The sequence below is a fragment of the Tympanuchus pallidicinctus genome, unplaced genomic scaffold, assembly GCF_026119805.1.
Source record: "Tympanuchus pallidicinctus isolate F22 unplaced genomic scaffold, pur_lepc_1.0 scaffold2, whole genome shotgun sequence".
Lineage (NCBI taxonomy): Eukaryota > Metazoa > Chordata > Aves > Galliformes > Phasianidae > Tympanuchus > Tympanuchus pallidicinctus.
The window spans coordinates 14,201,835-14,217,245 of record NW_026294721.1 but is presented as its reverse complement, the minus strand read 5'-3'; the positions used below and the strand labels follow the sequence as shown (position 1 = coordinate 14,217,245).

Genomic DNA, 15,411 nt, shown 5'->3' with positions numbered 1-15,411 from the left:
TTCTCTGCATTGTTACCTTTTTCCTGTCAGTGTTTCTACCTCACCACTGCTTCATAATAAAGCAGTTTGTTAATCAAAGAACCAGTCTTAACATCCATTGAAGTCAATGGGTATCTGTCCTTTGATCCAAATGTCATCTCATAGTTTTTCATTTATTCAGAGGTCTTTTATACCCATAAAATCCAATTTATCAAAATTAATTTCTCCATTCCCTTGGGCAATTTTAGCCATGAAAATGCCATGCTGCATGAACAACAACAACAAATGGTTATTTTTATTGCATTTTTGTTGTTGTTTTGTTTTGGAGTTTTGTGACAAAAGAAAATTAACTTGATTTAGCCGCAGATTATAGTTCTTAGGTGAGCCCCAAGGAACAAATATCAACTTAGGGATCTGACTTGAAGAAAAGGTTTAGGAATATAAAAGAATGAAGGAAGACAAAAGAATAGTGCTTTCATAGCAAGAGAGAGAATTTTCTCATTTTATTAATCATTCAGGCAAAACTTAGAGCTAGTTTAATTAAAAGGCTATGCACCATTTCTACACAAGATAAGACGATTTTACATAAAGTAAGTATGAAGCACACACAAAAAAAGCCCGCAGCATATTCCCTAGCCTGATTGCATAGCATCTCATTTATGAAGCAGGATTGGACCCAGCCAGGTCTGGAGCAAAAGCTCCAAGGAAAACACAAGCACTATCTAAAGAAAATGGTGTTGCAATTAAGCAGAGATCACCGCACTCTGTGGAGCAGATCTGGTCTCATGCTTCATGGCACCAGCCTCAATACAGGTACTGTTACTCCATCTTCCAGAGTGTGTAATAGATCCCAGATCCAGAGGAAGGTGAAGGTCTAGAGACTTCCCATGCAAACTAATGAAATTATAAAATGGAATAATCTTCTGATTGTGATATGCAAATAAAGGAGGTAAAGTTTCAATCTGCCACAGCAGAGCTTTCCTTTTTTCAGCTTTTGACAAGATGTGTTAGAGCTACGGTGTGCTGTAAAATATTATAGTCTATTTTAATAGCAAGTATCTTTCTTTTATAACTCTCCGTATTCTGGTGGTATTCCAGTGTATCCTTGGGTGTATCATTCCTGTTTTTCTTTTCTAGAGTGTGAGGTGAAATGTTCAGCCATACAAGGGGGAGAATATCATATATTCTATTGCTATGACTTTGAACAATGTAATTTTAAAAATGAATTAATTTTATGAAAATACAATAAGAAACATTAAATACATGAAATGTGAAATACAGCTAGCTCATCATTATAGCTAATATTATAAGGAGAACAAAAAATTACTCAACAAAAATATATATTCTTGGAGTCAATATTATCACCAAAATCATATTCGTACCACTTATTGTTTCTTCTGTGTACCTTCTTGGTGGCTAAATGTATCCTGAAGACCATCTGGTCTTTTTTTTTGTCAGCTGCTTCAAATTCTTCCTGGGTCATTATCAGGGTAGCTTGGTTCCTATAATCTTACTTTAATATTTTGATTCCTACTGTGGACCACTTTGCAGCCTAGAATAAGCTTCCTGTTGCTGTAATAGACGGTAAGGAAAACCCCTGCTTCCAGTGACACGGCCACACAATAATTTTGTGGATTTCACAGCAGCAAAGGACTTACGGATGCTGCCCTTGTCTAACCTCCAAGGCTTGTTCCAAGCTGCTGCAGGTCAGCCCAAATCTGTTGAGATGATGGCAAGAAGCAGTGCACTGCTCAAGGCTCCTCTGAGTCCAAACCTAGAGGGAAAAGGCTACCTCTCTTTTAGACCACAGAAACAACCACAAAACACAAAAGCCTCACAAGCTTTTCAGTTTTTCATTTTTTAAGTGACTACTGCAGCGGCGACTAGGAACATGAAGCAAGAGGAAAAGTAGCAGAAACAAAGCCTACCCACATGTGCCAGTGAACTGTGGCCCCCCAGAGCAGGCAGAAGTATGCTGTCTATGAAGATGCTCTCAATTCTCTGCTTATGCTCTCCTCCCACGTTTCTTGCACCAAATACTTTTAATGACCGTTTCCTTCAAGAGGAAGGAAAACCAGAGAGATCATAGGAAGGGTCAAAATATAAAACAAAATACTTTTTTAACACTAATTGGTTTGGAGTGATACTTCGGGCTCTTTTCTTTCTATTTCCTTTAAGTGAAATTAAAGAAGAAAGCAGCCTTTTTTTCACCTGCCATGTAGGCAGTTACTGGTCCTTGATAGCCCCTCCATTTAAATGGATGTTGTGGCTGCTTAGTACTTCTTGAGATGGATGTGTCACACCACCTTTTAACCCTAATTTATATTCTCAAACAAGCCTAAAGGGATCTTACATTTTTTAACTTACAGTGTTTGATTTCATTGTTCAAAGTTTTGTTCTTTTATAGCTTCTTTCTGGACAAGAATTAGATGAGAAAGATCTTCAGAGGATATCAAGTACAATATTGTTGTTGGTTTTTGGGAAAATCAGGGCAAAATAGGGAAAAAAAGTACATGCATTTAATATTCTTAGAGCTTGCTTTGACAAAGCTTTTAAAAGGTGACCTGCATAAAAATTTCCTTAAACTGCTTTCTTTTAGACATGTAAACATATACTTTCCTAAAGCAATTAATACATTTTGTCTTTGCTCAGCTTCTTACTTCTAAGGTTGGAACCAAGTTCTTAAACCTTCATATGGATACACACCAAAAAGCTATTTGTCAGTACGTGTAATCGTGGAAGGTGATGTATACAAAGGTGAAAATACCATTTGTCATCACAGTCTAGCTTAAGGATGATTTGTGCCTTGGGAATAAGGCAATACGGGCGATTTTTCTTCTCATTAGCTACTTTATTCATATCTGCAGGGGCTGTCAGAAACATGCATTTAATAACACTTAGCAATCTGTGTGTTAATAAATAAGTCTTCTTGAATCTATAGAATATCTTAAAAGTCATAGTTGTGAAGAAAATGCCTTTGGTGATGAACAATTTGACCTCTCAATTGGCACTCAAAAAATAAAGAAATAAAAAATAAGAAAACCAGAATTAATCTATGATGACTTCACTGGTTTTTACTTATCACATAGGTATTTTTGCGTAAATAGAAAATTGTTTTCCCCAGTTTTAGTTAGAAAACAAATGAACAGCAGCAACAACAAAATCCACAACTATAAGTTGTCCAGTTTAGACAGGTGTTACTGAAGCAGTGGGAAAGTCCAGGGAGGTGCATACGTGGTTGGTTATCAGTATTAAACACCTTGAATGAATCATCAGAAAAACTGGATGACTTCAGCTACCCAAGTACAAGAACATGCATTGCCTTTAGGCTATTGCAGCTGTTATAAAACAGAAATAATTATCTTGAGAGGAAAAAAAATCAGCCACATATATTCACTAATATATATGTTTATGACATCATTGAAAACATGCCTAAAAGTTTTAGGATAGTAAAGCCATTTTCTATTGTAAATTGTGTCATGCCTGCTCATACTTTCTGTAGCCTCAGAAAATCTAGGTCCGTGTGCGCTCTCACTGTCACAGTAATCTTTTAAAAGAATTTTATTTTTTATTCTAACTACACTGTTGTAAGAGCTATCATCTCTATTGCACATGTGAGGAGCTGTAAGATCCTCAGAAGCACATAAAACCCATCAGAATGAGAGTATTCACTGCAGCCTTCAATTAAAACTTTCAGTCATCAGCTGGAGTTCGTGACTTGGGATGCCACAGGCACCTGTGCCATCTTGATTCAAATGTTTTGTTCTGTTTTGTTTAAGGAATGTGCTTTAAAGGTTTGCTATCTTGATCATAATTTAATAATTGTGGTATAAGCAAGAGAAAGACATCTAGATGAAGATTTAAATACAATGGGTATCAGTAATATATATAAAACACCATTAAACCTTTTGCTCATATTGATGGATGGATTTGATGTTCTTGAAGGTCTTTTGCAAACTATTCTACAATTCTGTGAACCAGGCAGCTGTTCTTTTGTTTATTTTTGCAGCAGTGTTGGCAGTGACCAGTGTGCCTGGCTTCATCTAGCATAGAAAACCCTCACCCAGAAATCTTTGATGTCCTCCTTAGCCTGAGGAAGTTCAAACTTTCATGTGCTGAGGCACCACATCCAGGTTCAAAAAATAGCCCTTTGAAGGCAAACAATGTGTGGGAGCCAGAAGAGGGTCTGAAGAGGAGGCAGACCGTCTCAGCTGATAAGGGAGCATCTCTGACTAAGAAAGGATTTCTTTTCCAGTTTTGGCTCTCAAGATCTATTTTTTTCTTTTTATTGAAGAGCCATTGAGTGTCATGTTGGAGTAAAAGTACCAGTAGCTGCTCTTTTCTGTGCACAGCTTGTATTTCTGTGTACTAAAGCCATCCAAATCTGTTAGGCAGACTTAAGATTCCATTTGTTTATTCAAGACCCTCAGGTTATGTCCATTCTCAATATATTAAACAGCATCCAGGAATATTATTAAGCCCCTGAATGCAATGTCTGTTCTCCCTTAGAGCAGTCTTGGCCTGCTTTTTACCCATGCTGACTCTCAAATAATGCAGGGGAACAGTTCAGGAGTTAGTGTGACATAGAGCCCATCACTGGAGTGCCATTTGTAGGTAGTGTCTCTTGTTGCATGAGGTTTAACATCAGGAATACAGGGCATTCCCTGCCAATTGGCCACGTTGCCAGTGCTGGCACATTTCATTTATTAGCATTGATGCAGCTTCAAGGAGTTTAAGCACAGAGGGTGTCTATACTGAATTTTTAACATGTATGAATACATGCTGGGTTCATCTCATCTGCAGCAGGTGAAATGCAGGTGCCTCAGAAGGACTTTATGGATCACATTCTTGAGTTGAAGGCTTGAAAGTGCTTTTGGGTCTTTCTTCCTTCCATCCTTCTGTCCTGTTTTGTTCAGTGATATGACCAAGATTACAGAACAAGTATGAGCTTGAAGACCATATCTCCTAATTTTTTTGCCTCATATCTTTACCATTGTTTCATTCCTAAATTCTGTATTAAAAAAACATGATGTATGTGTTTGTTATTTCTCTGTGTAGGAAAATGCTACTGTTCTCCTGCGAGCTGAGATCTCAGCTGTAATAACATTAGCTCTAGAAATGGCAGTCTCTTTTTTCTCCCATCCCATATACACTGCTAGTAGTGAGAGAAATACCTTTGCTTGTCCCTCTGAAGGAGACCAGCAGCCTTGGCTGGAAACAGGCATGTAGAGGCCAAGCTTCAATGCACCCAAATGGTGCATTACACATGTTCCAAGATAGGACGACTGTGCCCAAGTGCTGCAGAAAACCCCAACTCTTGGAAACTTACATCTGAATCTACAAAACAAATCTAAAATCTGAAAAAATGCCAACTTGACTTCCTCTGGTTTTTAGATGCATATTTGAATAAAGTAAGAATTTATTTTGTTAGTTTAGCAAACTCAGCTTGCTAAGTTTAGCAGGTTTCCTCCTTTCTGAGGTGGAAGTAGAACTATACTACAGAATTGTTAAGTGTAATGTTTTATTATGGTGATGTATCCAGACACAGAACACAACTTGACTTTCAAACTTCAAGCAGGAGTTTGCAGTGCTAGCAAGTAGGAAAAGGATATTTGTACATGCAAGCTGCAAGTCTTATCTGGGCATCGCTGAGAGATAGTAATCTTGGGACCTTATGACGTTATGTTACAGAGATAGAAATGAAGGGTAACAGCAGTTGTGTGAAACTTTGCACAAATCTAGTAGAAGATCAGATGGCTTGTTTTTAAAAGGAGGGAAGGAAGACTATTTATTTCCTCCCAGAGGAACTTCTACAAAGCTATTGTCCTTATCAGAAGAACACCTTTTTCCTGAATGTTATCTCTCTGACATTTGTTCTGTATAACCTAATGAGGGCAGGTGGAACACCATGGAAATGAGTTATTGTTGATTTAATACAATTATAACTTTTGTTTCAAAGTTGGTGTTTTGAGTTTTCGTTTTGCCTGTTGGTGACCTTGGGCTATTTCATAGTCAACAGCAAGATACAAAAAAATGGCACTACTTCTCATTCGTAGATTGCTAAGTGATTCAGTTATCTAGAAACTGTAGCAGAGTTTCATACATACATACATAGCTTTTCTTCTCTGAGGAGCAGAGTGTTGCTTGATCTCCCCTCCAACTGCCTTTTCTGCATAAGGAAGGGGTCCAGGAATCCCCCTATGTATAATCAATGAATATAAAGATGTTGTTACGTTAGTATTTGTTATTATGAAATAAACAAGAGATTTGGCAAAGCAGATTATAATAACAAAATGAGAATAGATAGAATACTTACCTGCATCCTGGGCTTACTGCAAAACTCCAGAGAGGGGGTCTCCAGAAGAGATCCTTTTCCCTGGTAGTCAGCTCTTAAATGGGTGTAGGAGAGGTGCAGCCAGGCTCCACCCCTTCTGGCAGCACAGGAGAATTGCCTTCACCTTTGCTCCTGTGGCTGACTCATTGCTCGCCTCTGGTGATCAATCAGAGGTTCAGACAATGATTCAACAGTTTCCATACACCCTACAACATGATTGGCAAGAAGACAGCAACAAGATGGGATATGCTGACGTGAAGCAGGAAGGGGCTTCCTTCTACCAAATGTTTAGAGAATGTTGCAAACCAGGTTGTTCTTTAGTCTTAGCAGTATTGGCATAAGAGTGTGGTCCTTCCAGAACAAAGAGGCTTGCAATGATGGCCAGGGACTGGGAATGAGCTCAGCTATGCCTCTGCTCCTCCTCCCATGACCAACCTGTCTTTGTTTGCATTTCCAGCACTAAACAAATAAGTGCAAGGGGACGTGAGGCTTGCAAACATTCACTATAAGCAGTGAAGCCTGGAATTTAACCTTGTTTGTATGTAGGGATAGCCTCTTCCCATCTTGGCATTGGAACAGAGGTATGTTAAATTCCAGGTCACAGAATGTGAGATTTTTGAATACCAAGGCTCAGGGAATACTTGACACAATCTCTTGAATCCTAAATGGCTGAACATCCATGGTCTGCTTTCATGACACTAAAAGTTTTGCCACTGCTGATGTTTTTTCTTTTCCTGTTTGCTCAGTAACTTGGGGAAAAGCATTCTCTAAACTCCTAAGAAGTGCTTCGAAGCAAAGATTTGTTTTAAAATACAGTATAAAAAATAAAATGGAAAATAAGAAGAAAAAAAAAAAAGCAAACTATATCCACAGAGCCACTCCTTGATACTTTACATGTACGTTTGCTTTAATAGCAAACCCTGAAGGAAGGCAAATTCCCAATGCTGCTGTTCTGCCAGAATCAGGGGACAGCTTCTATCCCATTAGGAAGAAAAATTGCTTCAGCTCTGCCTATCAGATAAATGATCATCCTGAGGAATTCCATCAGGAAACTGCTTCTTCTAAACCACCTTCTCCTTTTCACCATACTTGGCTACTGGGAAAACTAGGAGAGTCATCCACAGAGGGAAAGAAATCTAAGTGTAGTATAGGAAGAAATTTATTTTTCTCTGTTGTCATCTATCCTGGCTTTCAGCCAAGCAGATTTGGTCCCCAGCTGTTAGATAAGCTTAGTTATTAATCCCCATGCAGTCCAGCCACAGTGTGCTTCTGGAGACAGGGTGGTCCCCAAGAGCTCCTATTGAGTCTGGACCTGAAAGCCACAAGCCTCCACACGACTATCAGGCAGCCAGTCTCTGCTCTAGAGTGACCATTCTGGGGAGCTGAGATGATCAGCTCTAATTGCAGCTAAAGATAGCTTGTCTTTAACAAGCCAACACAGTTCTGGCTCAGAGAAAAGCTCCAGTTCTTTTCAGAAGCCAGCACATGGTCTGACAGTCTGTATCAGTGTCTTAAGCAGCATTTGTCCCACATCACCAGCTTCAGCCACGTTTCTGCCCACGTACTGCCTATTCCTTTGATAATTTTTCAGACATTGGTTATTTTGTTCTACCGCCACACAAACAGCTGAGCTTATGCAGCACAGGGATCAAGCACGGTGCTGACAGTCACCTAGGAGAGAGCAGTCTTACAGTGTAACATCCTTTGGATTTTGTCCTTACATGGAGCTTCCATGTGATTTCTTCTAGACCTTGCTTTCTGGAGGGAGAGAAGGGAGAGAAGACAGTCAGAATGTGTTAGTGTCTTTGAAACTGGATGTTCCTAAGTAGCAGTTTATTCAGTGTTTGATGAGCCATTCAGTCATAGGTTATACAGCTGGGGACAAATTCTTGCAGTCTTCTGCTTCTCAACAGGAATTCAACTCATTTCTCCACTTAGTCAGGTTGGGGAAAAAAGGGCATATCTAGGGAATATAAAAACCTGCCATTTCTCATGTTCTCCATTCTGTAAACGTTTGCTTACTTCGTGGTGCAAATACCATATTACTTCCCAGAAGCCAAGGCTAGAGTTCTTTTATTTTCTACGGTACTAAGAATAAGCTTAAATACAAGGGCCATTAAAAAGCATACTCCTGCCACTTTGCAGGTCAGTTGTGCCTGCAGAGCAACTGATCCCTGTGTCTCGATCAGCTGGCTCGTGCCATAAGTCTCGCATACTTTTCCCATTCAATCTCAAAACATTTTTAATGTTTGGAAATCTCTGGCTTCAGGAAATTTCTTAGCAAGAGTTTCCACCTTTCAGCAAAGCTGATTCTTAAAGCTGTGAAATTCTTCATCATCTGCTCCCAGAGTGAACCTGTGTGGAAGAACAAGATCAAACAACATATCCAAGGACATACTGCAGACAATTCACAATAATAAACTGGTTGCATTAGTCTCAGAACAGCAATTCAAAGGATCCTAGGATTAAGCAAATACTGTATATGCCAGTTCATTTGCACCATCTGCTGAAATGAGTATCAGAAGGGGGAAGGATAGTAGGCACATGGGACTGTGTGTTGAAATACATTTGGAAAAAGAAAATTGTTTCAGAAAGCTATGAAAACAAAAATCTGGATGCTTACAAGTTGGCAGCCAGGAGAGGTAAGGAAGGATGATGTCATTTCATTGACCTCAGAGACTTGGTTTTTTCATTTACCAGTTTTTAAGAGTGGGAAGGTTGTGGAACTTAATATTGTTTACTCTGGAGTCTATTTTGCACTCATTAGGAATTTCTGTTTAACTATGAAAAACACAATTACAGAAATTATTATACACAAAATAGGAAGTAAGGATTTTTCAAATGTTCTTGGATTCTGTGAGTGTACACAATGGCTTAGATGATTAGTTTAGAGGATGCAGTTGCTTACTGAAAATGTGTTGCATCGATCAGAATGAGTGACAGGCATTTAGATCCTTTAAGCTGATCTTTGGATCAGTAATGTTACTGAGGATGTTTTCATGTAAAATGAGATCAAAAGCTAAGAAACTTGGTTTTTCAGGCACTATTGTAAAATGTGTGTTAATCAAAAGATGATATTGGGTTTATATGATGTCAAACATGAAAACAGTAATATAAGGGAAAAAAGATCCCAGTATTCCAGTAGTCTGGGAAATGCAGGCGCATCTCTCTGGTATGTCATGTGGCATATTAGCATATACCAACCCATTTCAGCCACTGAAAATATGTATTTATTTCTTCTCATTGATACTGCTTAAATATTAGATGTTACATTTTTTTCCCTTATAATATAAATTGCTATAAGAAATGTAATTTAACAATCTGTGCAAAAGATAATGGCTGTGCAAGTCAAAAGACAATTGCAAAGAAGTTTAGCTTGGTGATAAATGTCTTTCTCTGTGAGATGATGAATAAGAGCTGCAAACACAGCCCACTGTTAGATTCTTTTCTGATTTAGACTCTGAATTAGGTGCAAGAAAAAAAATTCCGTGCTCTTTCCTTTAGAGTTGAATTAGGGCTGCATTTTGGAGCATGATTATAGAAGAGTTCCTTAAACAAATGCAGCCGAAAGTAGTAATTGTTTAGACAGTTTCATTTGCAGTTCTCATAGTATCAGAACACCTCAAAATTACTGGTAAGTATCACTAATTCATGGCTATGTGGTGTTAAAGAACCTAATGCATCAGCAGAGAATAAAGTCTGGCTTTGTGTATATCATAGGCCATTATGTGTTACTGAATTACTGCCAAGCTGAGCCCAGTGGTTTCCATTTCGCAGGGACATAACTGGTGTTTGGCAAGAGCAGAAAGTATTCTCACAGTACACATTTTGAATTATGGAATTTTTAGTTTCCTTATTATATAGGTGGGACACAGAGTAGTTCAGGGAACCATTAGAAGGCCTTTCTGCATTCTCTACCACGAGGTTATTTTCTGTGAAAAAAACAACATGAACACCACAGGAATCTTAAGGTCCCAGTAACTCCTTCCTCGTAAAACTGACTTCTCCTAACACTAGTGGTGATAATGAGAATTTGATTATTGTTCTGTGGCTTGTGTGATATTTTCAGTCCTGGATGAAACACACTAAAAAGTTGTTCTGAAGACAGAGGATACATGACTGTGATCACACTAGCAGAAAAGTTCAAAATCCACCCTTGTTCTCTGAAACCACTGAACTGCCTGAAGAAAATTGATGTGTTGGTGTAGGCAAAATTACCCAAGCCGTGTACTAGAGGTAAAATTTACATTGCCTTGCTCACATGAGAAGATGTAGATGGTAAATGTTTCTATAAATAAATTATTAAAAGCCAAATGTAGTTAGAGTTTCCAGGGACATTGTGAGTGCTCTGGAAATTGCAGCTGTGCTGCCCCCAGTGGTGCTAGCAGCACTGCACCCTGCCTATGTGCGTCAGAAGTGAATGGATAGTGCTGTCTGCATGCAGTCAAATTTTGGCTTCCCAATCCAGAAACATAGGCTTGCCCCTTAGTCAAGCCCCTCTTCACCTCAGAAAACAAACAAGACTTCCCAATCACTGTGGCTCTACACACTCAGCAGTGCTCTGTCATGCATCCTGTGGGCTGCTGGATGGGCCTTGCCCACCTCACCTGAGGGGTAGATGCACCCATAATAGGGCTGCAGGTTCATTCTCATCAGTACGGACCCTTTGTGCACAATATCACAAGCAATATAAATGCAGCCTGGATCAGATTTGAGCAAAATCACATTTCTGTCAAATTAGCAGAGTGTTTGTCGTGCACTTAGGACTGATTTTGGTGGTAGCTGGTCTTGTGCAGGAGTGGAAGTGGCAAGTGATACCTCGTAAAGCAGGAAGCATAGCAATACAAAAGTAATCTGTTGGATAGTTTTGAGAAAAACTTGAACTGGTCAAGTTAATTTCTGCAAGAAGAGCTCTCTGCTTCATGGTGTCCAGGAGCCTTCCTGCTAGCGTTGGTGTATTGGTGAGCACAGCTTAGATGCACAGATATCAGCACTGGGAGCAGTGCTGCAGTGCAGTCGGTAGCACTGATACACACACTGAAGACCTTTTTCAATATTACTTCTCCAGAGAACTTCAAATAAACTGATGAATCTGAAAGACTTCCCAGAAAACACATTTCCTTTTCAGCTAGCAGCTCAGTTATTCGTCTAAGTAGTCTGTGGATTAAGTAATTTGATAACCTGAAAGGTTTCTTTTTGTGAAACAGTTGTGTGCTATTGCTCTCTGATTTTTCCATCTCACCTCTACAAGTAGCCCAGAAATTCAGAGCAGGTATATCAGGCACAGATCAGACCTGCCATCAGCTGCACCAAAAGCTGGCAGCTGCCTGGGAGTTACTGGTGCACCTCAAGAACTGCAGCATGCCATGTGTGTGAAAGACCAGGGAGTGAAAACAAAAACAGGGAGATGGTTAACAAGACTAGTTCTTTTCCCATTTGCTTTGCAGCTCACTTCTTTACATATGTGTTGGAAAGACAGAGCATGGATCTTTGTCATTGAACATCACAGAAAATTAATGTAGGAGAGGCTACAAGGAGGTACAACACCACGTGCTCTAAGGCCATTGAACAACCCAGTATCTAATTTATTTAGCTAACAGACAGGCTGGGACATCTGATTTTTCTAAGCAAATGGTAGTGGCTGTCACTTCAGTGCTTCTCCACCTTTCCATCTCAGAAGGGGCTGACAGGATGCCTGCTTGTCCCCATCCGCCTGCAGACACCAGCACTGGTGGCCGGCTCCCCCCCCAGACAGGCACTGGGTGCCCCTCCCTAGGGCCTGCATCCCCCTCCCTGCCCAGGGTCAGCAGGGCTGCCAGACAGTGCCAGCACCACCTGTGATGGCCCCATGGGCTGACGAGATGCAAACATTCAGGAACAGAGGGCAGCGTGTGCCAGCTTACACCTCCCTGTCACATCCAGCCACCTTAAATCCCATCCCTGTTTTTGTACAGACTCTGACAGAACAGCTCCATTACAGTGTGTACAGGCAGAGAAACAGTATTGATTTTGCTGTGCCTGAATGGAATTCTTAACAGGAAAACAAACCTAGTGCTGATTTTTTTTTTTCCCTTTGACTTTTGTGTGTGGGTTTCTGTACTCACCGTGTAGGATTTGATCCATGGGAAGTACAGAGATAGAGCTTGATTTTTAAGATGAACACAACCAAGGCTCCAATCAGAGCAGACACAATTTCAGTATCACTAAATAATTTTGCACATGTATTTAAATGAGGTGTAAAATTAATACTCTCCTTCCTACCTACAAATCGGAGAATCAGATGGGCAGTTTTTCTGCATTTTTCTAGGGCAGTTATCAGGAACCATACCCTCCTCTTTCAGCATTACTAAAAACATGAAAAATGTACCTGATATGCAATTCACTGGGCTAAGCAACAGCTAGTCTTATCTGAAGCATATCATGATGTTTTTGAGGATGTTGCTGTGCCTGAATTTTACTAAAATATGATTGTGAATGCAAAGCTTTAGGTACAGTATATGCTAGTTGTGTTACAAATTATATTCTTACAAAGACAATTTTTAAAGCACCATTAACACAAACGGTATCAATACTTAAAAGCATCAGTGGCTGATTGTGATAATACAGCTTCGCTATAGTGGATGATCTATGAATGTAAGCATTAAATGCTCTCTACTTTAAAGTCATTAATCCCTACTTTCTTTGAATATGTTTAATTAAAAAGTTCAATTTTCCAGTAATTGCTGTGTTTATATAACCCTGAAACGGAATTTTATAGAGGCACAAGGTCTTTTATGTAAACATCCATCTGTCTACCGTGTAACTGTGCTGGGGCAAGTTTTGTAGATTGGGTGAGAAGTGGAGGGATTATGGATGACTGTGTCCCTGTAAGAACTGTGAACTTTTGTCCTCTGTGTGAAGGCTGTGCAGGATTTTTGCTTTCATAATTTTGGTACCAAACAAGGCAACTGCAGAGTCAGTAGGAGAGAAAATCATGAGACAATGGATTTAGCATCTAGCGGAGTTGCTTATTAGTTTATAAAGAAAAGCTCCTGCCTTAGTCTTTTTTTCCTATGTCAAGCCTTACCCTGCGAAGTATTGTTTGCTTCCTTCATTGTTCCTTTCCATTTGAATGCAGAATAAAGGAAACCTCAAATGCATGTATAAAATACATATACATGTATGCATATATGTGTGTTTCAGGCTGAGAGATATTGCTAATAAAATAGAAAATATGTTGGCATTAATAAGGTAGGCATTCAGAAAGTATGAAAGAAAGACATGGAAGTTTGTCAGCTTATTAATCATTCCATTATAAGTGGTGTTTTTACTTTCGTTGCTCTAACATCTAACCACAGTTCATTGGCTAATGGCCAAGCTAGCTTTTGCACTGGCACATTACCATGCGGTGCAGTTCTGTACTTCTCTTCCATTTATTAATGCTGCAGACTTCCTACAATTCAGGCTAAAAATAGAACTGGTTATGTGAAAAACACTGCATTTGTGCTTGAGCTGCAGAATAGAAACAAGAGGATTTTATGTGGACGGGGAACAGATTCATGACACAGAAGAGCTAGCTGCTTATACTCTGGAAAAAGCCTCATTTCTGCATGGTTGTAAATAAGATTAGAGTTGCTACATACACATTAGTCGGAAGGATGAATCATATTTGTGGTATTGCCTCAGTATGTATGAATCTTCATGTGTATCTACTGTATGAAGGAAAGCTGATTTCTTGTACAAGAAAACCTGAAACTAGTGCAATGTAAAAAAGCGAATTTGTAAAATGAAAGGCATGTTTTGTTTTGTAGTATAAAAGGTGTCCTCATGTGTGACACACGTTTTGAAGTGTCCTCAAAAAATTACATACTAAACTCAAACTTCAGCTGCACTCCTGCATTTTCAGAATTGCATTTTGGCCAGGCGTAACCTCTGCTATTGTTCTGCTGTCAGTATCTGGAAGGCAGCATTTGCCGTCTGCAGGCCATTTCACCACAAAAACATTTCTAAACTTATTTGCAAGTTGTAGTATAGCTGCCTACTAAAAACCGTGAGCATTCAAATGCAGTCCCCATGCTTTTGATCTTTTTTATAATGCTATGATTTGTTTCGGATCAGCAGCAGTTTGAGCAAGACAAACAGCGTACTGGTTTCCATCTGAACCTAAGGGAGCTGCCGGGGACATAGGTGAGGAGTGATAGTGGAAGCATTTCATAGTCAAAATGAAAAGCAGCAAAACTGATAAGGTCTCATTGTTGCACAAACAGAAAAAGCTAACAGTTTGCATATCAGAAATATCAGGTGTTAGGATTTGACTCAGAACTGCTGAATACTGCTTGTTTGCCTTTGGAGAAATAGAGAGGAAGGAAATGTCAGGCAGCAACATCACACATGATAGCGATGGGAGATGGCAAGTGGGGAAATAGACTTTTCCTATGCTGTTTCCTAAAGATACTGTTTGGGCTGACTGTGAAGGTAGATTATTAAGGAATAGAGATTATTAAATATCTGCACTTGGCAAATTATGAGAGGAGCATCTCTTGAAGAGTACAACAGTCTAAAAATTTGCTCTTGTTTTGTCCTTAACTCAGTACTGTGTAAGAAATAAAACTGTTGATTGTTTTAGGAGAAGAGGCAATAGTAATGAAATGAGAATAAATTACAAGCTATATCATTTTTGAACTATCTAGAGAAAATGAAATTAAGAAAGCTTTCAAATGTCACATGCTTTACATCAGGCCACTGAATCAGTGAGGTAGAGCAACAACTATTGGGTAGCTGTGTCAATTCATGAGCTACAATTGGATGTAGAAAAAAAAAAAAAGAGATTAGTTCCCAGAACAAGGCTCAGGTAAAAAGAGTTTGATCCAAAGTACTCAGCTCGACCCCTTCATTACTATAGACCAACCTTAACCCTCATACAATGGTGGAACACCATCCAAATACTACATAGGCTGAAATCAACGAATCTGCTCCTATTGACAATAAAAATTATTTTTGTCCTGACAAGCGTTCTGAGATTGATACTCACTGCTATACCAAGTACAATATAAAGGATCCTGTAATGAAGTCAACATGATGACTTTTGCAATACAATTTAACACTAATGTTAAATCAAA

At 39.2% G+C, this 15,411-nt stretch overlaps 1 protein-coding gene and 1 long non-coding RNA gene across 16 annotated transcripts in view; one reads left to right on the top strand and one right to left on the bottom strand.

The window, feature by feature from the left end:
* LOC128079860 (uncharacterized) overlaps positions 1–7,491 on the bottom strand; it is a 29,480-nt gene extending 21,989 nt beyond the window's left edge. The window contains exons 1-3 of one of the 4 annotated variants that reach the window (XR_008206345.1): positions 6,296–7,486; positions 6,087–6,177; positions 4,377–4,990 (exon numbers count right to left, since the gene is read on the bottom strand). This is a non-coding gene — a long non-coding RNA (uncharacterized LOC128079860). Of the gene's footprint in view, positions 1–4,376; positions 4,991–6,086; positions 6,178–6,295 lie in introns of those variants that run through there. The other 3 variants (XR_008206344.1, XR_008206347.1, XR_008206346.1) reach the window with 3 other exon arrangements.
* LDB2 (LIM domain binding 2) overlaps positions 1–15,411 on the top strand; it is a 208,206-nt gene that overhangs the window by 171,298 nt on the left and 21,497 nt on the right. The window lies entirely within an intron of this gene.